The sequence below is a fragment of the Meriones unguiculatus genome, chromosome X, assembly GCF_030254825.1.
Source record: "Meriones unguiculatus strain TT.TT164.6M chromosome X, Bangor_MerUng_6.1, whole genome shotgun sequence".
Classification (NCBI taxonomy): Eukaryota; Metazoa; Chordata; class Mammalia; order Rodentia; family Muridae; genus Meriones; species Meriones unguiculatus.
The window spans coordinates 144,840,857-144,860,891 of NC_083369.1; the positions used below are offsets into that span (position 1 = coordinate 144,840,857).

A 20,035-nucleotide genomic window follows, 5' to 3' on the forward strand; every position below is an offset into this window, starting at 1 on the left:
CCTTTCATATTTAAAGTCTTGGAGAGATCAGGGATACAAGGCACATTCTTAAACATAATAAAAGCAACATACAAAAAGCATATAGCCAGCATAAATTAAAGAGAAAGGAACTTAAAATAAATTCCATTGAAATGAGGGACAGGCAAGGCTGTCAACTCTCATCGTATCTCTTCAATATAGCACTTTAAGTCCTAGCTAGGGCAATAAGACAACTAAAGGATATCAAGCAGATACAAATCTGAAAGGAAGAAATCAAAGTATTAGTATTTGTGGATAATATGATAATCTATATTAGTAAAACCCAAAATTCTACCAAGGAAATCTTACAGCTGATAAGCAACTTCAGCAACGTGGCTGGCTACAAAGTAAAAAAAAATCAGTTGCCCTCATGTATTCAAAAAACATACGGGTTGAGAAAGGAATTAGGGAAATAAGACCCTTAACAATAGCCACAAACAACATAAAGTATCTTGGTGTAACTCTTAACCACACAAGAGAAAGACCTTTATGGAAAAAAAATCTAGTTTCTGTGAAAAGAAATTGAAGAAGATACCAGCAGATGTAAAGATCTCCCATGCTCATGGAGCTATAGAATTAATATAGTGAAAATGGCTATCCTACCAAAAGCAATCTACAGATTCAATGCAATTCCCTCAAATTACCAACACCATTATTTTTTACAGACCTTGAAACAACAATTCTCATTTTCCTATGGAAAAACTAAAAAGCCATCATACCTAAAAACCATCCCGTAAAAAAGAAGATCTTCTGGAGATATCTCTATACCATATCTCAAGGTGTACTATAGAGCAACAGTAAATAATGGGGGAGGCATGGTACTGGTATATAAAAAGAATGGTGGATCAATTGAATTGAAGTAAAGACCCAGAAATAAACCTCCACACCTACAGAAACTTATTTTTTGACAAGAAGCCAAAACCATACAATGGAAAAAAAGATAGCGTCTTCAACAAATGGTGCTGGTCTAACTGGATGTCTACATATAGAAAAATGGAAATAAATCCATGTTTATCAACCTGCACAAAAGTGGATCAAATACCTCACCATGAAACCAGACACACTAAATCTGTTAAAAGAAAAAGTAGGGAGCCTTGAACTCCTTGGCACAGGAGAAAACATCTGAACAGAACACCAACAGCTTAGGCACTAACCTCAATAATCAATGAATGAGAATTTATGAAACTGAAGTTTCTGTAAAGCAAAGGACATTGTCAACCGAAGAAAATGACAGCCTAAAGACTGGGAAAATGTTTTCACAATCTTACATTTGACAGAGGACAAACATCCAGAATATATAAAGAACTGTAGAAATTAAAAACCAACAACAAGTGAGGTTGAGCATTTCTTTAAGTGCTTCTCTGCCATTCGGTATTCCTCTACAGAGAATTCTCTGTTTAGCTCTGTTCCCCATTTTTTAAGTGGATTACTTGGTTTGCTGCTTTTCAGCTTCTTTAGTTCTTTATATATACTGGATATGAGTCCTCTGTCAGATAAAGGGTTGGTGAAGATTCTTTCCCAATCTGTAGGTGGTCGCTTTGTTTTGATGACGGTGTCCTTTGCTTTGCAGAAGCTTTTCAGTTTCATGAGGTCCCATTTATTGACTGTTGCTCTTAGAGCCTGTGCTGTTGGTGTTCTGTTCAGGAAGTTTTCCCCTGTACCAATGAGTTCTAGGGTATTTCCCACTTTTTTTCAAGCCGATTTAATGTGTCTGGTTTTATGTTGAGGTCTTTGATCCACTTGGACTTCAGTTTTGTGCAGGGTGATAAGTATGGATCTATTTTCATTTTTCTACATGTAGACATCCAGTCAGACCAGCACCATTTGTTGAAGATGCTGTCTTTTTTCCATTGTATGGTTTTGGCGTCTTTGTCAAAGATCAGGTGTCCATAAGTGTGTGGGTTTATTTCTGGGTCCTCTGTTCGGTTCCATTGATCCACCATTCTGTTTCTATGCCAGTACCATGTAGTTTTTAAAACGGTTGCTCTATAGTACAACTTAAGATCAGGGATGGAGATACCTCCGGAAGATCTTTTATTGTAGAGGATTGTTTTAGCAATTCTGGGTTTCTTGTTATTCCAGATGAAGTTGAGAATTTTTCTTTCCAGGTCTGTAAAGAATTGTGTTGGTAATTTGATGGGCATTGCATTGAATCTGTAGATTGCTTTTGGTAAGATGGCCATTTTTAATATGTTAATCTTGCCAAGCCATGAGCATGTGAGATCTTTCCATCTTCTCATATCTTCTTCTAATTCTTTCTTCAGAGATTTGAAATTTTTTTCATACAAGTCTTTGACTTCCTTGGTTAGGGTTACTCCGAGGTACCTTATGTCATTTGTGGCTATTGTGAAGGGTGTTGTTTCCCTAATTTCTTTCTCAGCCCTTTTGTCTTTTGTATACAAGAGGGCTACTGATTTTTTTCAGTTAATTTTGTATCCGGCCACTTTGCTGAAGGTGTTTATCAGCTGTAGGAGTTCCCTGGTAGAGTTTTTGGGGTCATTCACGTATACTATCATATCATATGCAAATAGTGATAATTTGACTTCTTCCTTTCCAATTTGTATCCCCTTGATCTCCTTCAACTGTCTTATTGCTCTAGCAAGGACTTCCAGCCTCACTAGCCATTAGGGAAATGCAAATCAAAACAACCCTGAGATTTCACCTTACACCCATGAGAATGGCCAAGATCAAAAACTCAAGTGACAACACATGCTGGAGAGGTTGTGGAGAAAGGGGAACCCTTCTCCACTGCTGGTGGGAATGTAAACTTGTACAACCACTCTGGAAATCAATCTGGCGCTTTCTCAGACAACTAGGAATAGCGCTTCCTCAAGATCCAGCCATACCACTACTGGGCATATATCCAAAAGAGGCTCAAGTACACAAAAAGGACATTTGCTCAACCATGTTTGTAGCAGCTTTATTTGTAATAGCCAGAAGCTGGAAACAACCCAGATGCCCCTCAACTGAAGAATGGATGCAGAAATTGTGGTACATCTACACAATGGAATATTACTCAGCAATGAAAAATAAGGAAATCATGAAATTCGCAGGTAAATGGTGGGATCTGGAAAGGATCATCCTGAGTGAGTTGTCCCAGAAGCAAAAAGACACACATGGTATATACTCACTCATATAGACATACAACATAGGACAAACCCACTAAAGCCTGTGTATCTAAAGAAACTAAGCACGAGAGAGGACCCTAACTAAAATGTCCAATCCCCATCCGGAAAGGCGAAGAGGATGGACATCAGAAGAAGAAGAAAACAGGAAACAACCTAGGAACCTACCACAGAGGGCCTCTGAAAGCCTCTGCCCTTCAGACTATCAAAGCAGATGCTGAGCCTGATGGGCAACTGTTGGGCAGAGTGAATGGAATTTTAGGTAAGAACTGGGAAATAGTAAGAGCTGGAGAGGACAGGGTCTCCACAAGGAGAGCAACAGAACAAGAAAATTTGAACACAGGGAACATCCCAGAGACTCATACTCCAACCAAGGACTATTCATGGAGATAACCCAGAACCCCTGCACAGATGTAGCCCAGGGCAGTTCAGAGTCCAATTGGGTTACATAGTAATGTGAAGAGGGACTGCCTCTGACATAATCTGATTGGCCTGCTCTTTGATCACCTCCCTCTGGGGGGGAGCAGCCTTACCAGGCCATAGTAGAGGACAATGCAGCCACTTTTGATGTGAACTGACAGACTAAGATCAGAAAGGAGAGGAGAACCTCCCCTATTAGTGGACTTGGGGAGTGGCATGCAAGCAGAGGGAGGAGGGAGGGTGGGACTGGGAGGGGAGGAGGGAGGGGCTTATGGGGGGATGCAGAATGAATAAAGTGTAATTGATGAAAAATTTTTAAAAAAAGGGAAAAAATAATTTAAGAACCTTAAATGACTTTCAAAAGTGGAGGAAAACATGGAGTTAGTCAATTGGCATGGAGCACGTCTCACCCCTGGGGTCAATGGTCTCCTGAACCTACTCAGACCTCGGATACCACCACTGCTAGTTTTAGAACTGACGCAGGATGTTTCAACGAGGGGGTTAAGGCTTCTCATAATATTTCCTATAAGCCCATACCTGATTGTCTATATCCCCCATTTTTATTCATTATTAGCCAGATAGAGCCAAGTAATTGTGGTAATGATACTTGCTTTTTTGCCCAATGCTGGAATGCTAGTAAATTTAGGTATGCCCTGGTTACTCGAATGCCTCGCTGGGTGCCTGTGACCGTTGATGCCCCTCACGCTATGACTCTCTTCAGACAGAAAAGGGATCTTGGAACTACAGCCTCCATTGTTACTACCATCTCATTGGCCGCTGTTGGAGCTACCACCAGGGCATTAGCCATGAGTCATACTGGGCAGACTGCTCAGACCCTGAACAATCATTTAGCCAATGTAGCTCATGCCTTAGTTGCACATAAAGGAATTAATGCTCAACTAAAAGGAAGCTTGATGGTGTTCAATCAGAGGATTGACCTCGTGCAGGAGCAAATTGATACCCTATGGCAAATCGCTCAACTTGGCTATCAATGAAAATATGCTGGACTTTGAGTCACTAGCATATAACATGAGAATTTTCCCTGTGCTGCAAATCTGTCTAAACAATTGTCGAGCTATATTTTAGGTAATTGGACTGGAGAATTCGATACTACGATGGAGCACCTGAGAGTGGCCATTGTCACAGTAAATTCTACCAGAGTAGACGCAGGACTAGCCACAGGATTATCATCATGGATTGCTGCAGCCATGAATCATCTGAAGGAATGGGCGGGCATGGGAGCATTAGCAGGCCTTCTGGTGTTGGTCTCCTTGGTTTGCCTGTGGTATATATGCAAGATTAGAGTCTCACAACAGGGTGATGCAGCCATGATCATTCAGGCCTTTACAGCCATTGAAGCAGGACATTCTCCCCAAGCATGGTTGGCTACCATAAAAAGCTAAAATGTTAAGCTCAGGATGCGAGGCTAAGCACTGCACTCAGGGTCAGCCGCTTTGGACCCAGAGAAGAGCATGTCTGGTTGCATGCGGGTTGATGCCCCAGGTCCCGCCTCTGAGAAAAAAGGTATCGGACGGGTCTGATGCTCTTTGGGTGGATGACACCTAAATGAACATCGGTACAAAGTCCCAATTCATTTCTAATATCAGAGATCAGACCTCTACTCTTGCCTGATGCATCTAAAACAAAAAGGGAGAACTGTAGAGAGCTGCGGAATGCTATGCCTTAAAGATGGAGCTGGTTTCTGCCTTCCACCTTCCCGATGGTGAGTGCTCTCTGTCACGAACAATTCCACATTTGGTTAAGGCTGAGGATCTGGCTTGCTTCCATGTATGTGGACCTATCTGCATTGCCCACGTGGCATGCCTGGGTTGGCTACCCAGAGGCTATTTAAGCTGTGGGCTGGCTTTCCCCAGGGTCCAAGGATTGTTCAAGGTTCCTGAATAAACTGCATTGAAAAAAAAACCAACAACAAAATAATCCAGTTTTAAAAATGGGGTACAGTGCCTAACAGAGTATTCTCAACTAGGATTATCAAATGCTGAATAAACATTTAAATAAATGCTTACCACTCATAGTCATCAGGAAAATGAGAATTAAAACAACTCTCAGAAGCTATCTTGAACCCATCAGAATGGTTAAGTGAAAACACATGCTGGAGAGGATGTGGAGAAAGGGGAACCCTCCTCCAATCCTGGTGGGAACGTAAACTTGTACAACCACTTTGGAAATCAATCTGGCGCTTTCTCAGACAATTAGGGATAGTGCTTTGTCAAGACTCAGTTACACTACTCCTGGGCATATATCTGAAAGATGTTCAACCATACACTAAGGATATTTGCTCAACTGTGTTCAGAGCAGCTTTATTCATAATAGCCAGAATCTGTAAACAACCTATCTGTCCCTCAACAAAAGAACAGATACAGAAATTGTGGTACATTTACACAATGGAATACTACTCAGCTACAGGAAATCCGTAACCTCTCCCAGCATGCATCATCCATTTAATTTTTTATCTTAGCCATTCTGATGGGTGTGAGGTGGAATCTCAGGGTATGTTTTGATTTGCATTTCCCTGATGACTAAGGAAGCTGAGCATTTCTTTAAGTGTTTTGCTGCTTTTTGATATTCCTTTGTTGAGAATTCTCTGTTTAGCTCTCTACCCTACTTTTTAATTAGATTACTTGATTTGTTGGTGTTTAACTTCTTCAGTGCTTTATATATTCTGGATATTAGCCCTCTGTACAATGTAAGGTTGGTAAAGATCCTGTCCCAGTCTGTAGGCTGTCATTTTGTTCTAATGACAGTGTCCTTTGCTTTTCAGTTTCATGAGTCCCATTTATTGATTGTTGTTCTTAGAGCCTGTGCTGTTGGTGATCTCTCCAGGAAGTTTTCTCCTGTGCTAATGAGGTCAAGGCTCTTCCCCAGGTTTTCTTCTAACAGTTTTAATGTATCTGGTTTCGTGTTGAGGTCTTTGATCCACTTAGACTTTAGTTTTGTGCAGGGTGATAAGTATGGATCTATTTGCATTTTTCTATATCTAGACATCCAGTTACACCAGCACCATTTGTTTAAGATTCTATCTTTTTTTTTTCTATCCATGGTTGGGAGTAATGTTACCTTGTATACGTACTTTGGAAATCACTCTGGCTGTTTCTCAAAAAATATTCAAACTTTGGGCAGAGTGCAGGAAACCTTACAGAAAAAGAGGGAGATTGAAAGACCTGGAGGGGACAGGAACTCCACAAGGAGACCAACAGAGTCAAACTACCTGGGCCTAGAGGGCCCTGCAAAAATTAATAATCCAATCAAAGACCATGCATATAGAGGGCCTATACGCCCTGCTCAGATGATGGCCATAGGCTGCTCAGTTTCCAAGTGGGTTTCCTAGTAATGGGAACAGGTGCTGTCTCTGACATGAACTCAGTTGCTTACTCTTTGTTCGCTTTTATTTGGGAGGTGCAGTCTTGACAGGCCACAGAGGAAGATGATGCAACTAGCCCTGGTGAGACCTGATAGGCTAGTGTCAGATAGAAAGTGAGGAAGTCTTGCCTATCAGAGGACTAGGGAAAGGGCATAGAGCAAGAAGAGGGATGGTGGTTTGTACTAGGAGAAGACAAAGGAGTGGCTACAGTGGTGATACAAAGTGAATAAGTTGTATATATATAAATATAAATATAAAAATAAATTAATTAATTAATTAATTAAAGAAAATAAAAATCCAAGGTAATCATGAAATTTTCAGACAAATAGATGGAATTAGAAAAGATCAATCTGAGTGCGGTAACCCAGAAGCAAACAGACATGCATTGTATATACTCACTTATAAGTGTATATTAGACATATAATACAGGATAAACATACTAAAATCTGTACAACTAAAGAAGCTAAACAACAAGGGGAACCCTAGGGAAGAAGCTTGATCCTCATTGAGAATGGCAAACAGGATAGACAATGGAAGTGGTTAAAGAGAGGAAACAGGACTGGAGCCTACCACAGATGTCCTCTAAAAGACTCCACCCAGCAAGGGATCAAAACAGATGTAGAGACTCATAACCAAACTTTGGACAGAGCATAGGGAGTCTCATGGAAGAAGGAGGACACAGAAAGACCTGTAGGGGACTGGAGCTCCATAGGAGCCCAACAAGGCCAAAAATTCTGGGCCCAGAGGTAGCCTGCAGAGACTTATGAATCAACCAAAGAGCATGCATGGAGAGAACTTATAACCACTGGTCAGCTGTAGCCCATAGGCAGCTCAGTCTCCATATGGATTCCCTAGTAAGTGACACAGGGGCAGACTCTTACATGAACTTGATTTCCTGGTCTTTAATCACCCCTGGCATGATGGCTTTACTAGGCCACAGAGGAAGATGATCCAGCTAGTTCTGGTGAAACCTGATAAGCTAGGTTCATACAGTAGGGGAGGAGTATTTTTCCTATCAACGCACTAGGGACTATGGATAGAAGAGGAAGAAAGGGTGGGACTGGGAGGAGATGAGGGAGGGGGCTACAACTGGGATTCCAAATGAATAAAGTCTTAAAAATAACAACAATAATTAAAAATCTTTAGAAAGTTCTTTCCCAGACCTATGTCATATAGATACTGTCTCTTTTCCCCTAAAAGTTTCTCTTTTTCAAATTTTATATTCAGGTCTATGATTCATTTGCAGTTAGATTTTGTGCAGGGTGACAGATATGGATATAATTTCATTCTCTACATGTGGATACCAAGTTTTCTCAGCACCATTTGTTATGGATGTTTTCTTTCTTTCTGATTATGTTTTTAACATTTTGTCAAATATTAGGTAACTGAAGGTATGTGCATTTATATATATACGTCTTTAACCTTGTTCCATTGAACTACACATATCTTTTGGTACAAGTATTATATGTTTTTTTTTTCATTACTGTGGATCCTTAATATATCTTAAGATATGGAATTATAAATTCTTTAGAACTGGATTTTTTCCCTCTGGATTGTTTAGGCTATCTGGGGTCTTTTGTGGTTTCATTTGAATATAAGGTTGCTTTTTCTAATTCTGTAAAGAATGAGTAGGTGATTTTGATTGAAATTGCATTGAACCTGCAAATAGCATTTGCTAACTGGTCAGTTTCACAAATACTAATTCTACCAATTTTTGAGCATGAGATGTATTTTTATTTTCTAGATTCTTTTTCTCTTCTTCTGCCAGTGCCAGTGTTTGAAGATTCCATTGTAGAACTCATTCACTTCTTTTTTTTTTTTAAGATTCATTCCTATATATTTGTAGGTTATTTTGAATTGGAATGTGTCCATAATTTCCTTCTTTTGTTGTTGTTTTATAGAAAAGCTTTTGATTTGTACAGGCTGATTCTAATGTCTCATTGATGAATTTGCTTATTATTTCTAAAAGTTTCTGGTAAAATTTTTGAGATCTCTTTTATATAGTGTCATATCTCTTGAAAATAGGAATAATATGACTTCTTTATGATTTGTATCCCATTAATTTCTTTCTCTTTCCTTATTGTACTAGTACTTTGAGCACAGAATTGAAAAAGAGTGAAGTTAGTGAACATCTCTATCTCATTTCTGACTTCACTGGGATTTCTTAGAGCTTTTCTCCATTTAGGGTGATATTGTCTGTTGACTTCTCATATGTAGCTTTTATTATGTCGATTCATGATCACTCCAGCCCTATATTCTACAGGACTTTTATTATGAATGCATGTTGATTTTTTTCAGACTTTTTTTAATCTTCTGAGAAGATCATACAATTTTTTTCTGTAAGTACATGAACATACTTACAAAAAATTTACATTTATTGACCAGTGTATATTGAACCAGATCTGCATATAAGGGATGAAGTCAATTTGGTCATGGTGGATAATCATTTCAATATGTTTGAATTCTGTTTGCAAAATTTTTATTGAGTAATTTTGACCTGTAGTTTTTACTAAATACATATATAATAAAAAACTGAGCCCTTGGGTGGGAACTCTCTTTTAAGTTGCTGGAAACGTGAAGACATGGAGTAATAGAGTATTAGGCTGGAGTTTTTCCAAATGAGAAGGGGGTTTCCCTGTGCTGGCAGGGTTGAGTGGAAGGACAGCAGATGGGGTTTCCCAGCTTGTGCAAGGGTAAGCAGGGGTTTCATCACAACAATGTAGAATGGAATTCTATTCAGCTCTAAAGAAAAAGTAAAGTCATTAAGTTTGAAGGTAAATGTATGATTTACTCTTTGACCCATTCATCCTTCAGTAATGAGTTAGTTAATCTCCATGAGTTTATGTATTCTCTAGAGATTTATTTTTTCAATTTTAAGTGTTATTAACTTGTGGTAACATAGGATACAAGAAGTTATTTCAATCTTTATGGATTTGTGAACATTTGTTTTGTGTCCCAGAGTATGCTCTTTGGGGAATGGTTCCATGTGCTGCAAGGTAGAATGTGTGTTCTTTGGTGTTTAGTCAGAATAATATTTCAATATCTGCTAAGTCCATTGTATGATGTCAATTAATTCTGATGTTTCTAAGATAATTTTTTGGTCTAGATGACTTATCTATTTTAGAAAATGGAGTATTAAAATCACCTATTAATGGGTTGATGCTAATTTGTGTGTACCCCACACTGGAAAATATTTTTTGGGACCCTACCAGTTGCACAAATTGCTTCTAGCATTAAGCACCTTCGTCCTTGGTGATGCAGTCTTTTTTGAGTGGTCCCATGAATGCTTTCTTCTCCTCCATGGTCTTGAAACAACCATGGCCAAACTTGAAGGTGGTATTGATGAACTACAGGTCAATCTTCTACAAAGTTCACAGTTTGGTCTGCACCAGCAAGGACTTGCTAAGAGTAAGCACTCTCTTCTTGGTTCCCACCACGCAACTTTTGAGGATAACAAATTCACTAGTCACTTCACCATAATGGACAATGCCACCCAGTGGGTTGATGCTCTTGTCAGACAGGTCATAGTCAGTAGATGCATTGTTCTTGATCAGCTTACCATCCTTGATAAGGTAACCATGACCAATCTTGTAAATATTGTTAATCTCTGTTCGATGATGGTAGCCTTTTGCTCAGCTTGAGCCACAGAGAAGGCCACATGGGCAGGGTGCCAGGCTCCAATACAGGCAACCTTACACAGCCTTCTGTGGGTCTTGTGGGGCACTTTCTTTGTGTGCTAATGACTGGTCACCTCTTTGTACCCTTTGTCTTTTGTCACCCCAATAACATCAATCATCTCATCCTTTCCAAACACCTGGTTTACAGGAATCTGCTGCTCCAGTCTCTCTCAGGCCCAGTATAGCTTCTTAGCTGCAGTGCCCCATTGACTTGGATCTCCATCAAGTATACCTTTTTCTGGCACAGAGGAAGTAGACGCATCTGAGTGTGGGCAATTATATGGAAGACTTGATAGTACTTCATCATGCTCTTGAAGTTCTCCAGATGTTTCTTGCCCATGTCATCTTGGCCATTTCTTACAGTATTTGGTAAAAAAAAAAAAAAAAAAACTTCTTAAATTTGTGCCAGTTCGTATAGAAACAACATTTACGTTCATCACTGATGTGCTCAGTCTTGAAGGTCCAGAGTCCCCGTGGGGTTTCTAGGCATCCCACAATGCCAGCAATCGTCATGGGTGGGGTTTACACAATGGTTACAGCCTCTCCTACTTCTTTCTTTTTCACCTTAGATGCTGGCCTATCAACTTTCAGGATGATGTGAGTCATGCCAACCTTGTAGCCTAAAAAGGCTGTTAGGTGGTCACGCTTGGAAGGGTCATCCTTGGGGAAGCTCTTCACTTTATCATGATGCAAGCTATTTTACTTCCCAAGCAAGAAGCCCAAGGACCCATGCCTGGGGGCAGATAATTTCCTGTGTGACATTTCACAGTCACATGCCACTGACAGAGGGCTAATCTGTATGTTTGAACCCAGTATTCTGTTTTGTTTGTTTGTTTGTTTGTTTTTAAATTGGTACCCCAGAGTTTGGTGAATATGTGTTTAAGATAGTAGTTAATCTTCTTGATCAACTGTTACCTTGATTAGAATGAAGTCTTCATCTTATCTCTTCTAAGTTTTAGTTTGAAGTTTATTTTGTCAGGTCTTAAGAGAACATTACTTGTTTGCTTCCTATTACATCTAAGAGGAGTACTTTTTCCATCCTTTTACTGTAAGGCTACAATGCTCTTTTTAGACAACATATGGATGCATTTTGTTTCTGCTGTTGTTGTTTGATTTTGTTGTTGTTGTTGTTTGTTTGTTGTTTAGTTTTGATTTTGGTTTTTTGAGAGCATTTTGTTTCTTGATCCATTCAGTCAGTCCATGTCTTTTGATAGGAGAACTGAGTTCATTGATATTTAAATTTATTATTGAACTGTGGGTGTTAATTTTCGTCATCATGCTGTTGAATTTCGGTGTTGTTTATTTTCTCAGGGATATTTTATATTTCAGTAAGTATGACTTAGTATTTCTTTCAACAACCTTTCTGGTGTGTCCAGTCATCTCTTTAGAATGAAATAATTCTTGTATTTTCTTTAGTTTTGGTTTGCAGTGTATAAATATTTTAGGCTGTTTATTTTGTGGAAAATTTTTCTTCTTCCTTGATTATGGCAGATAGTTTTACTGGGCATATTAGTCTATATTAGCTGATATAGCATTTTAGGGCTTGCAAATACATTTCTCCTGAATCTTTTTACTTTCTATTTTTTCTTTGAGAAATCACCTGTTATTTATGATTATTGTTTTAAATTATGTGTCCTGGGGTTGATTTAGGTAATTCTCATTGGAGAATATTTCTACAGGGTTGGCAAGTTTTAAAGAAAAGATACTGGTTTGATATTTCAAATCATGTTTTGTTTTTTTTTGTTTTTTTTTTTCTTAAGTGTGAGACCCTGGAAGTTGGACTTCTTTATTAAGTTCTATGTCTGAGATGCATTGAGCTAATTGAGCTGGAGGAGAAGATGTTCAAGCTAGTTGTACCTAAACTTTGGAAATAGCTTTGGTGGAGTGAAATCAGAATTAGGTAGAGAGGACTGCCCTGGTGCACCAGTTGTGTTTCTTGGTCCAAGTCTAGAGTGCGCTGGTATAACTGTATGGGTAGAAAAATTGTATTTGAAATAGGGCAGGGAAAGGGGTCATCCCATGAGTTGTGCATCAGTTGGAAGAGTCGAAGGGGATTCTGAATATCATTTGTGATATAGTCATACTAGGTCATGGTATTGTGTGTGATACTAGTAATACATCTGGTGGGTTATAGAGAAGGATAAGTCAGGGATAATTACCTAGCTAGGTTATGAAAAACTAATCAGGAAACTTGGCTGAGTAAAATGGTTGGAAGGAGCACAGAATGGAAATTCTTGATAGTAAAGAGAGTATAAATGAAATTTAAAAATCATCCAAACAGTTTTACCAAAACAAGTGATTGGAGTTGGTTAAGTTTTGATACATAAAATGAGTGTATAAAAGAAAAACATGAGTTAAGTACAGAACTGAGGGTCTAATATTAAATATGACTTTGATATAGATACTTTCTCCTTGGAAATAGAGGTAATACTGAAAATATGTCTTGGAACCTAGTTAAAGGAATTCTCCTTATATGCCCATAGTTATCAAACTTTTCAGGCTGAATCAGTAGAACAAAATCTCTACCATGTTGAAGAAAAAGTTATTAACTTATACTCAATGCTGTTAGGAAATATCTTCATCATAAATTATTATGAACTAAATAGAAGGCACTGTTTCACACTATGTACTAACTGCTAGATTAAATGATTTTAAGGTACAGAGAAAATGATAATTCTCACAACATTGTTGGAAGATAAGTATAACAATATCAGTGAGAGATAGAAAATAATTTGGCCAACAGGACTTGGTTATGAAGAAAGAAAGACAGGCCTAGGAAGCATCAACTCTTAGAAAACTCTTAGTGTTTTCAACAGAGAAATTTTCAAAAACAGAATTCAGCTTCAAGAAAAAGATCATCAACCTTTGGAGTTGGTAGTAAAGTAGAAATGCCATGCAAAACTGGGCGTGTAGCACAGAGAGTACAGATGAAAAGACGATGTTCTTTCTCCCAATAGCTTGATGTTTAAATAAGAATAAAAGGTGACCCAATTATAAGTGTCCTCAAGTCAGCATAAATGATTTCTAAGAAAGGCATGACATGAAAATTCATTGGCTGATATAAAATAATCAGAAAGACTTACGATCCTTATTTCATAATCTCATACTGTATGCATGTATTGAATTCTCACTTACCCCCCCAAAACAGACAAATATCGTCTCTCAATAAATCAAATACTAATTTCAGCAATAAACATTATCAACATATAATGCTATTTTGCTTTTTAAAATCACTATTTTAAATATGCAGGATTTGACAATGTAGGATTCAGCTATTGGAAAAAAATCATAAGTAAAGATAAGGTATTTTATAATTCTAAGTGTATATTGCTTGAAATCTGGTTTGACCTATTATTAATTAAACTTGCATTTTTAGCTCTATTTTAAGTTAATATTGGATTTTTTCTGGGAAAGCACCATATAATTAGGTCACTTTGTGTTCATGTAATCTGTTTCCATAATTGTTTGAGATTTTCTTCCACTGAGGAGAGTATATCTAACTAAGATTATAACCTCTACTCTAGCCACAAATTTAAATTGTACCTAAGGATTTGGCTTGATTTGTAGAAAGCTTGCAAAGTAAACAAAAGTCATGTAGTACATTAAGGAATATGGTTTACTAAATCCAAATCCATTTTAGAAAAAATAGAACATGATAAACTTTCTCATACAATGAAATATTTGGATTCATATTGCCCCTTTAAAGTGTTACATATTCATATTATTCATGGAGTCGGTTAGTGGCTTCTTTGTCTACCTTTCTTTTCAAATATATTTACTTATCCCAAATAGAAGATGATTGTGTTCTTTATGAAAGCTTAAGGTTAGTCCATGATACTCTCAAGGAAGATTTATGATCCCACAGAGTATTTTACCACTATCATTAAAAACGAGTGCTGAAATAAAGTGATTTCAATTACACAATGAAAGCACTGTTCCATTTCAAAGGCTGGCTATAGAGGTGATCCAAGATGGCTGCGACCAGGGCACACCATATCTGAGGGGCAGAGAATTTAAAACTCCAAAATTGGTGAGTAGAGAGTAGCTGAAGCCAGAACATAGACAATGAGGCTTCCTGGGAAAGAGGGGACAACCCATGAGCTGGGACAGTTTGGATTCAGATCGCCTGTGGATGACTCCAGGGTCTTAGAGTGGTGAATAGTCAAAGTCCCTGCACTTCCACGTGCCCCAAGCACAGGCCTCTCTCCTCAACAGAGGCAGTAGTGGTTGCCCCAAGCAGAAGCCTCTGTGCTAGGTGACTGAGATGGCAGAGGCTGCTAACCCAAGTACGGGATTCCCTGCCCAGTGGCCAAACAGCAGACACCTCTGAGCTGACTGATCTCCAACATTTTCATTTGCCCCTGCAGGCCCAAATCTGAGAGTAGGGAACAGGGGGAAAGCCTGTGTTTTCAGCATAGGCCCACAAGCAAGGGACTGCACCTTTAAATGAGAACTGTCTACTCTAGGAGCCAGACATCAGATTCGTCCCACCCACAGGCCCACTGTGGGCAACATAGGGATCCTTGGCCCAGCATTATCAACAATGAAACCCCTGTTTTGCTGGTCTCCCAGGCAAATCCAGGCAAAAAATTCTGGAGCCAAGAAGGTGCAACCCAGACAGATCTGAATACCTGGAGGACAGTACTGCAGGACTGTGGGGCACTGAGACTTTTGGGGCATTTGCATGTGCATATTGCACCTGAAATGGCACCAGCACTGCTACCTGTGCTTATGATAGCTCCACCCTTCCAGGCATCTACACGTTCTAGCACCCTGTCCTTTAAGGCACACTTCCATGCCAGTCCCAAGCTTGTGCACATGTGCCTTCAACCTTCTTCCCTTAGCTACAGCTGAGGGACCAACAACCATTCTCAAACTGGTGGACCTCTCTCATCTTCCTGAAGAATAATCCAAACTCCAGAGACAGACCAACCCAGTCTGAAGTACAGCCTCCAGAAACAAACAGTGAAAGTTACAAATAAGCAGGTGGGCTAGAGATCGGCATAAGAATACATCCAACAAAAATCAGGGCACAACTGCTTCATCAGCAACCTAAAAAAATCAATAGATATGTTAATTCAAAGTCTGGCTATATTCAAAAACTTCAAAACAACTGAATGAATATTTTAAATTCTTTTATTGTTTCTTATAAACAAATACTGCATATGATGGAAAAAATAAACCCCAAGCTGATTCCTTTCTTTTCCCCGTGGCTCTGCTGATAAACTGCATAAACAAAAATTTCCAAAAACTTTTCATTTGCTACAAGTTGTTTGTTTGCTTTTATTGCTTATGGGGTTGTTTTTAAACTTGTTTGGTTTGAGAAGTTGACCACATGACCCACGTATCTATAGCCCCAAGCCCTTTATATAGGTTATGTACTGTTTTCCTAATATGATAGGTTTATTTAGAAATGTTTGTTTTTTTCGCTGAAAGGATGTGACTTAGGGTAAAATATAGAAAAGTTTATTGAGAATGTAGGCCTCTGAGAAATGTAGAAGATTGACACCAATTTTCAGATTTATTTACAGTCAATTATTTGATAAATAAAATGTTTTCATCTTAGTTCAGTGTTAAAACTGTCATCTGTAACAGTAAAAACTGCTTGCTTTATTCCTAGTGGGGGAAACCGTAGTTTCTAATATAATACAAAGCATTTGCCAATTATTAAATATTCATTTGACTTCCATAAAAACAGTATGTGAAAATATCCATGGTTAGCAGTATAGTATACTGGATGGAGCTGGGTAGGTATTACAGATTTCTTACAGAAATCGATCCAATTCTGTATCCATTTTATTGTCTGTAACTAGAACAACCTTTTGCCATGTAATTTGGAACTCAAATTCCAAAGGTGTTGTCTCTCCTCCTTACCTTTGATTCTGTGTTGGCCCACAATCTGAATTAGCAAGGCAAATGGGAGAAAAATAATCATCTGCTATATTCAAACCTGGATTCTACTCTTGCATAAAGCCTGGTTCTTCAGGAATAAGACACCTCATAGATCAGGTGCAAACAGTCAAGTCATCCAAGTACCTACAGAACCTAATAGATAGATAACCACAGATACATGAACAAAATCAGTTGAGATCAATCCAAATTCTTAAATCATGAGCTCAATATATTGTCATTTGATAGTCCTAATTTCAGGGGTGGTTTACTATGCCACAAAATTATTTAGTGAGTAGAAATCCAGGGGAGATATGCTGTCAATAGTCTCACTCTTGTGGAGATTTTCTATTTCTACTTCTTATTCTTCTTTTCCTCCAGAGAACAAGCCACACTATCCTGATTGATGAAAGGCTGACATTCAGTGTCCCATATTTTCTAGCATTGAGATTAAGAAAGTAAAACGTGGTTGACTTGCTATTGTACTCTCCAAAAATCTACAATTTGGAAACTCCTTCTGTATTCTATGTTTACTACTGTTTTAGGACAGTTACTTGTGTGTTTGTAGATAAAGTAATGGGTCCACAACTGACCCTCACTATCGTGTCATTGAAGTATACAGAATAAGACTATTTTTCTTTCCAGCATCTAAAACCATCCTACAGAACAAAACAAATCTACATTCAGAATGGAAGTAGAAATAATGACTGAGTTTTAACACATTTCCCAGCACATGTCAACAATTCAATATCGTCTAATAGAACCCCAAAAATAAATGGGATGAGATTTAGCACTTCCTCCTCAGCAAATTTCAACTGCTGGAAATATTCAGCTGAAGTGCATAATGAAATACAATTTATCTTTTAGAGTTTCTACATTAAAATACTACTCTGATTCCCTGGCTTATGGGATTACTATGACTGGAAAACCCTAAGTTTTATATTCATTTTTTTCTATAAACTGTATAAATAAGATCAACACATAAACTTCTATTCACTCCATTTTATCCTCTTTACAGATATGAAAATATACTTTCATATATGGTGGCAGAATTCCATTTCCACTTCTACTTCTGACTAAATCTAGGTTTGTTTTTTTTCCCAACTAGTAAACAAGTAGAGCTAGGTGTAGTGGCCCATGTACTGTAAGGGTGGGCTGAGGCAGGAGGATCACCAGGAATTTCAGGTTAGTCTAGGTTACATAATAAAGCTGACAATAGCTTAAGGCAAATGAATGAGGCCTTGCCTCAAAAATACAAATGGAAAGAGAAAGGAGAGGGATGGAGAAGAAGAGGGAGTGGTAAAAAGAGGATATAGAAACAAAACTTACTGTGTGATTTTTATACAGACACATGTGTATGTATATACACACACAAACATTTGTCTTTTGGAAAGTACCTCAGCAAACAAGAAAAATCCTTTCACTTAGAATGACTATTAAAAATAACAAATCTTGGAGAGGATGTAAAGAGAATAATGTGCATTATTGATAAGAATGTCAACTCGTACAGACATTGTGGAAAATAGTGTAGAGACGCCTCAAAAAAATATGAAAAAAGCATTGCTGCACTAGCCAGCAATTCCATCACTGGATATGCATCCAGAAGAAATGAAATCAGTATGTGGAACAGACATTTTCCCCCCATGTTTGTTGAAGTACTATTCTCAAATGCCAAGAAATGGAAGCTACTAAAGTGTGCATCTAATATGAAAGTGCATATTAGTGCATAAAGATGATGCACTAATAAAGATAATGTGGTAAATATGGGTAATGAATACTCTTCAGCCACATAAAGAATAACATTGTCACTGTGTCAAAAGATATAGAACTGAAGATTCTATTAGTCTTTTGTTTTTCTATTAGTAACGTAAGACATGTTCATAGAGATAAGTAACATATGATTTCACTCAAACATTAAGTCTTAAAAAGTCAAACTCTTAGAAAAATAATAGAATGGAAGGCAAAGGCTAGCATGAGGGCATCAGAAAGATGTTCATCAAAGGACAAAAATACCAAATAAATGGGATGTATCAGTTCAAGAAAACTACTGTATATCATATTGCTAATAATGATACATTGTATTACAGAAACTGAAGGATTATTGTGGTACTACATTTTAAAAACTCACAAGAGAAATAAAATGTCATTATAATACGGTAATCTACCAAAATAATATCATTCTTTATAAAACTATAAAATAGAAAGCATATGAAATTTTATATATACATGTGTACATGCTTGAACACACATACGTGCACACACATATAGAATTATCAAAAATCATCTTGATCAAAAATAACAAACCGAGAGATGCTATAATAGCAGGCTTCAAAATATTATACAAATCAGTAATATTAAAACAGCATAGCATTAGAAATACTATGTAGATCAACATGTAAAATACTATAAAGAACTCAGAAAGAAACAACACATCCACAACAAACAAATTGCTATATCTAAGGTGTTAAGAGAACATACACTTGAGAAGGAACAGTCTCCTCAACAAATGACAGAAGGAAAACTAGATATTCATAAGTAAAAGAAGAAAGCAGCCTCCTTGAGAGATATTTAAAAAAAGTATTTAAAATATAGACATGATACTATAAAATCTCAAACAAATAGAAGAAAAACTTCATAACATTGGAATGGACAAGGAAATTTTTTTGAAAAGGACAGCAAAACCTAAAGCAATCATTAGACAAATGGCATTACAACAACTGCAAAGATTCCAAAAAGCAAAGGAAATATTTGATCTATGAGATGCTTATCAGAATGGCAGAGAGTATTTGGAAATTATATATCTGACACACAAGGGGTTGATATGCAAAATACACAAGGAACTGCAGAGCATTGGTGAGTAGAGGTAGAGAACAGATAAAAATTTTAATGAAAAAGAATGATATACATTTAGATTAGAAGAACAAAGTTCTTGAACTGTTAGGGTGATTATTAGGAGCAATTACATTGTGGTGTGTGTGTGTGTGTGTGTGTGTGTGTGTGTGTGTGTGTGTGATATCAAATCGTGGAAAGGTTTTTAAAGCTTGAGCTAAAATAAATTATAAATATTTGAAGATATTAATATATGCCTGACTTGATTTAAGCATTGTATAATGCACACATACATAGCTATATAATATGGTAAGCAATTAGAATACACAATTTTTATATTTTACATATCAGCTAAAAGTAAACTTTAAAAAGAAAAAGAAAATATGTTTAATACAATTAATGTGTTAATGTCATTTAGCAAGAGTAGATTGTAGAATTTTTGACCATGGTGACTTTCCAATTGCCCAGGAACTACAACTCACTACCACTACCAAATGCTGCAAAAGAATAAGATGCCACACATCACTACCCAGTGTAGTATGTACTGGGCACATTTTTTAAATTTTTCATTTATTTATTTATTTGTGTATTTAGTTATTTATTTACTACAATTTATTCACTTTGTATACCCTCTGCAAATCCCTCAATCATATCCTCCCAACCCCACTCTCCCTCCCGCTTCTGCCCCTCTGCCC

General features: G+C 37.6%; 1 pseudogene; it reads right to left on the reverse strand.

Annotated features, from left to right (window-relative positions):
• Positions 1 to 10,178: 10,178 nt before the first annotated feature.
• LOC110542152 (large ribosomal subunit protein uL3-like) lies at positions 10,179 to 11,384 on the reverse strand (annotated as a pseudogene).
• Between the last annotated feature and the right edge of the window lie 8,651 nt (positions 11,385 to 20,035).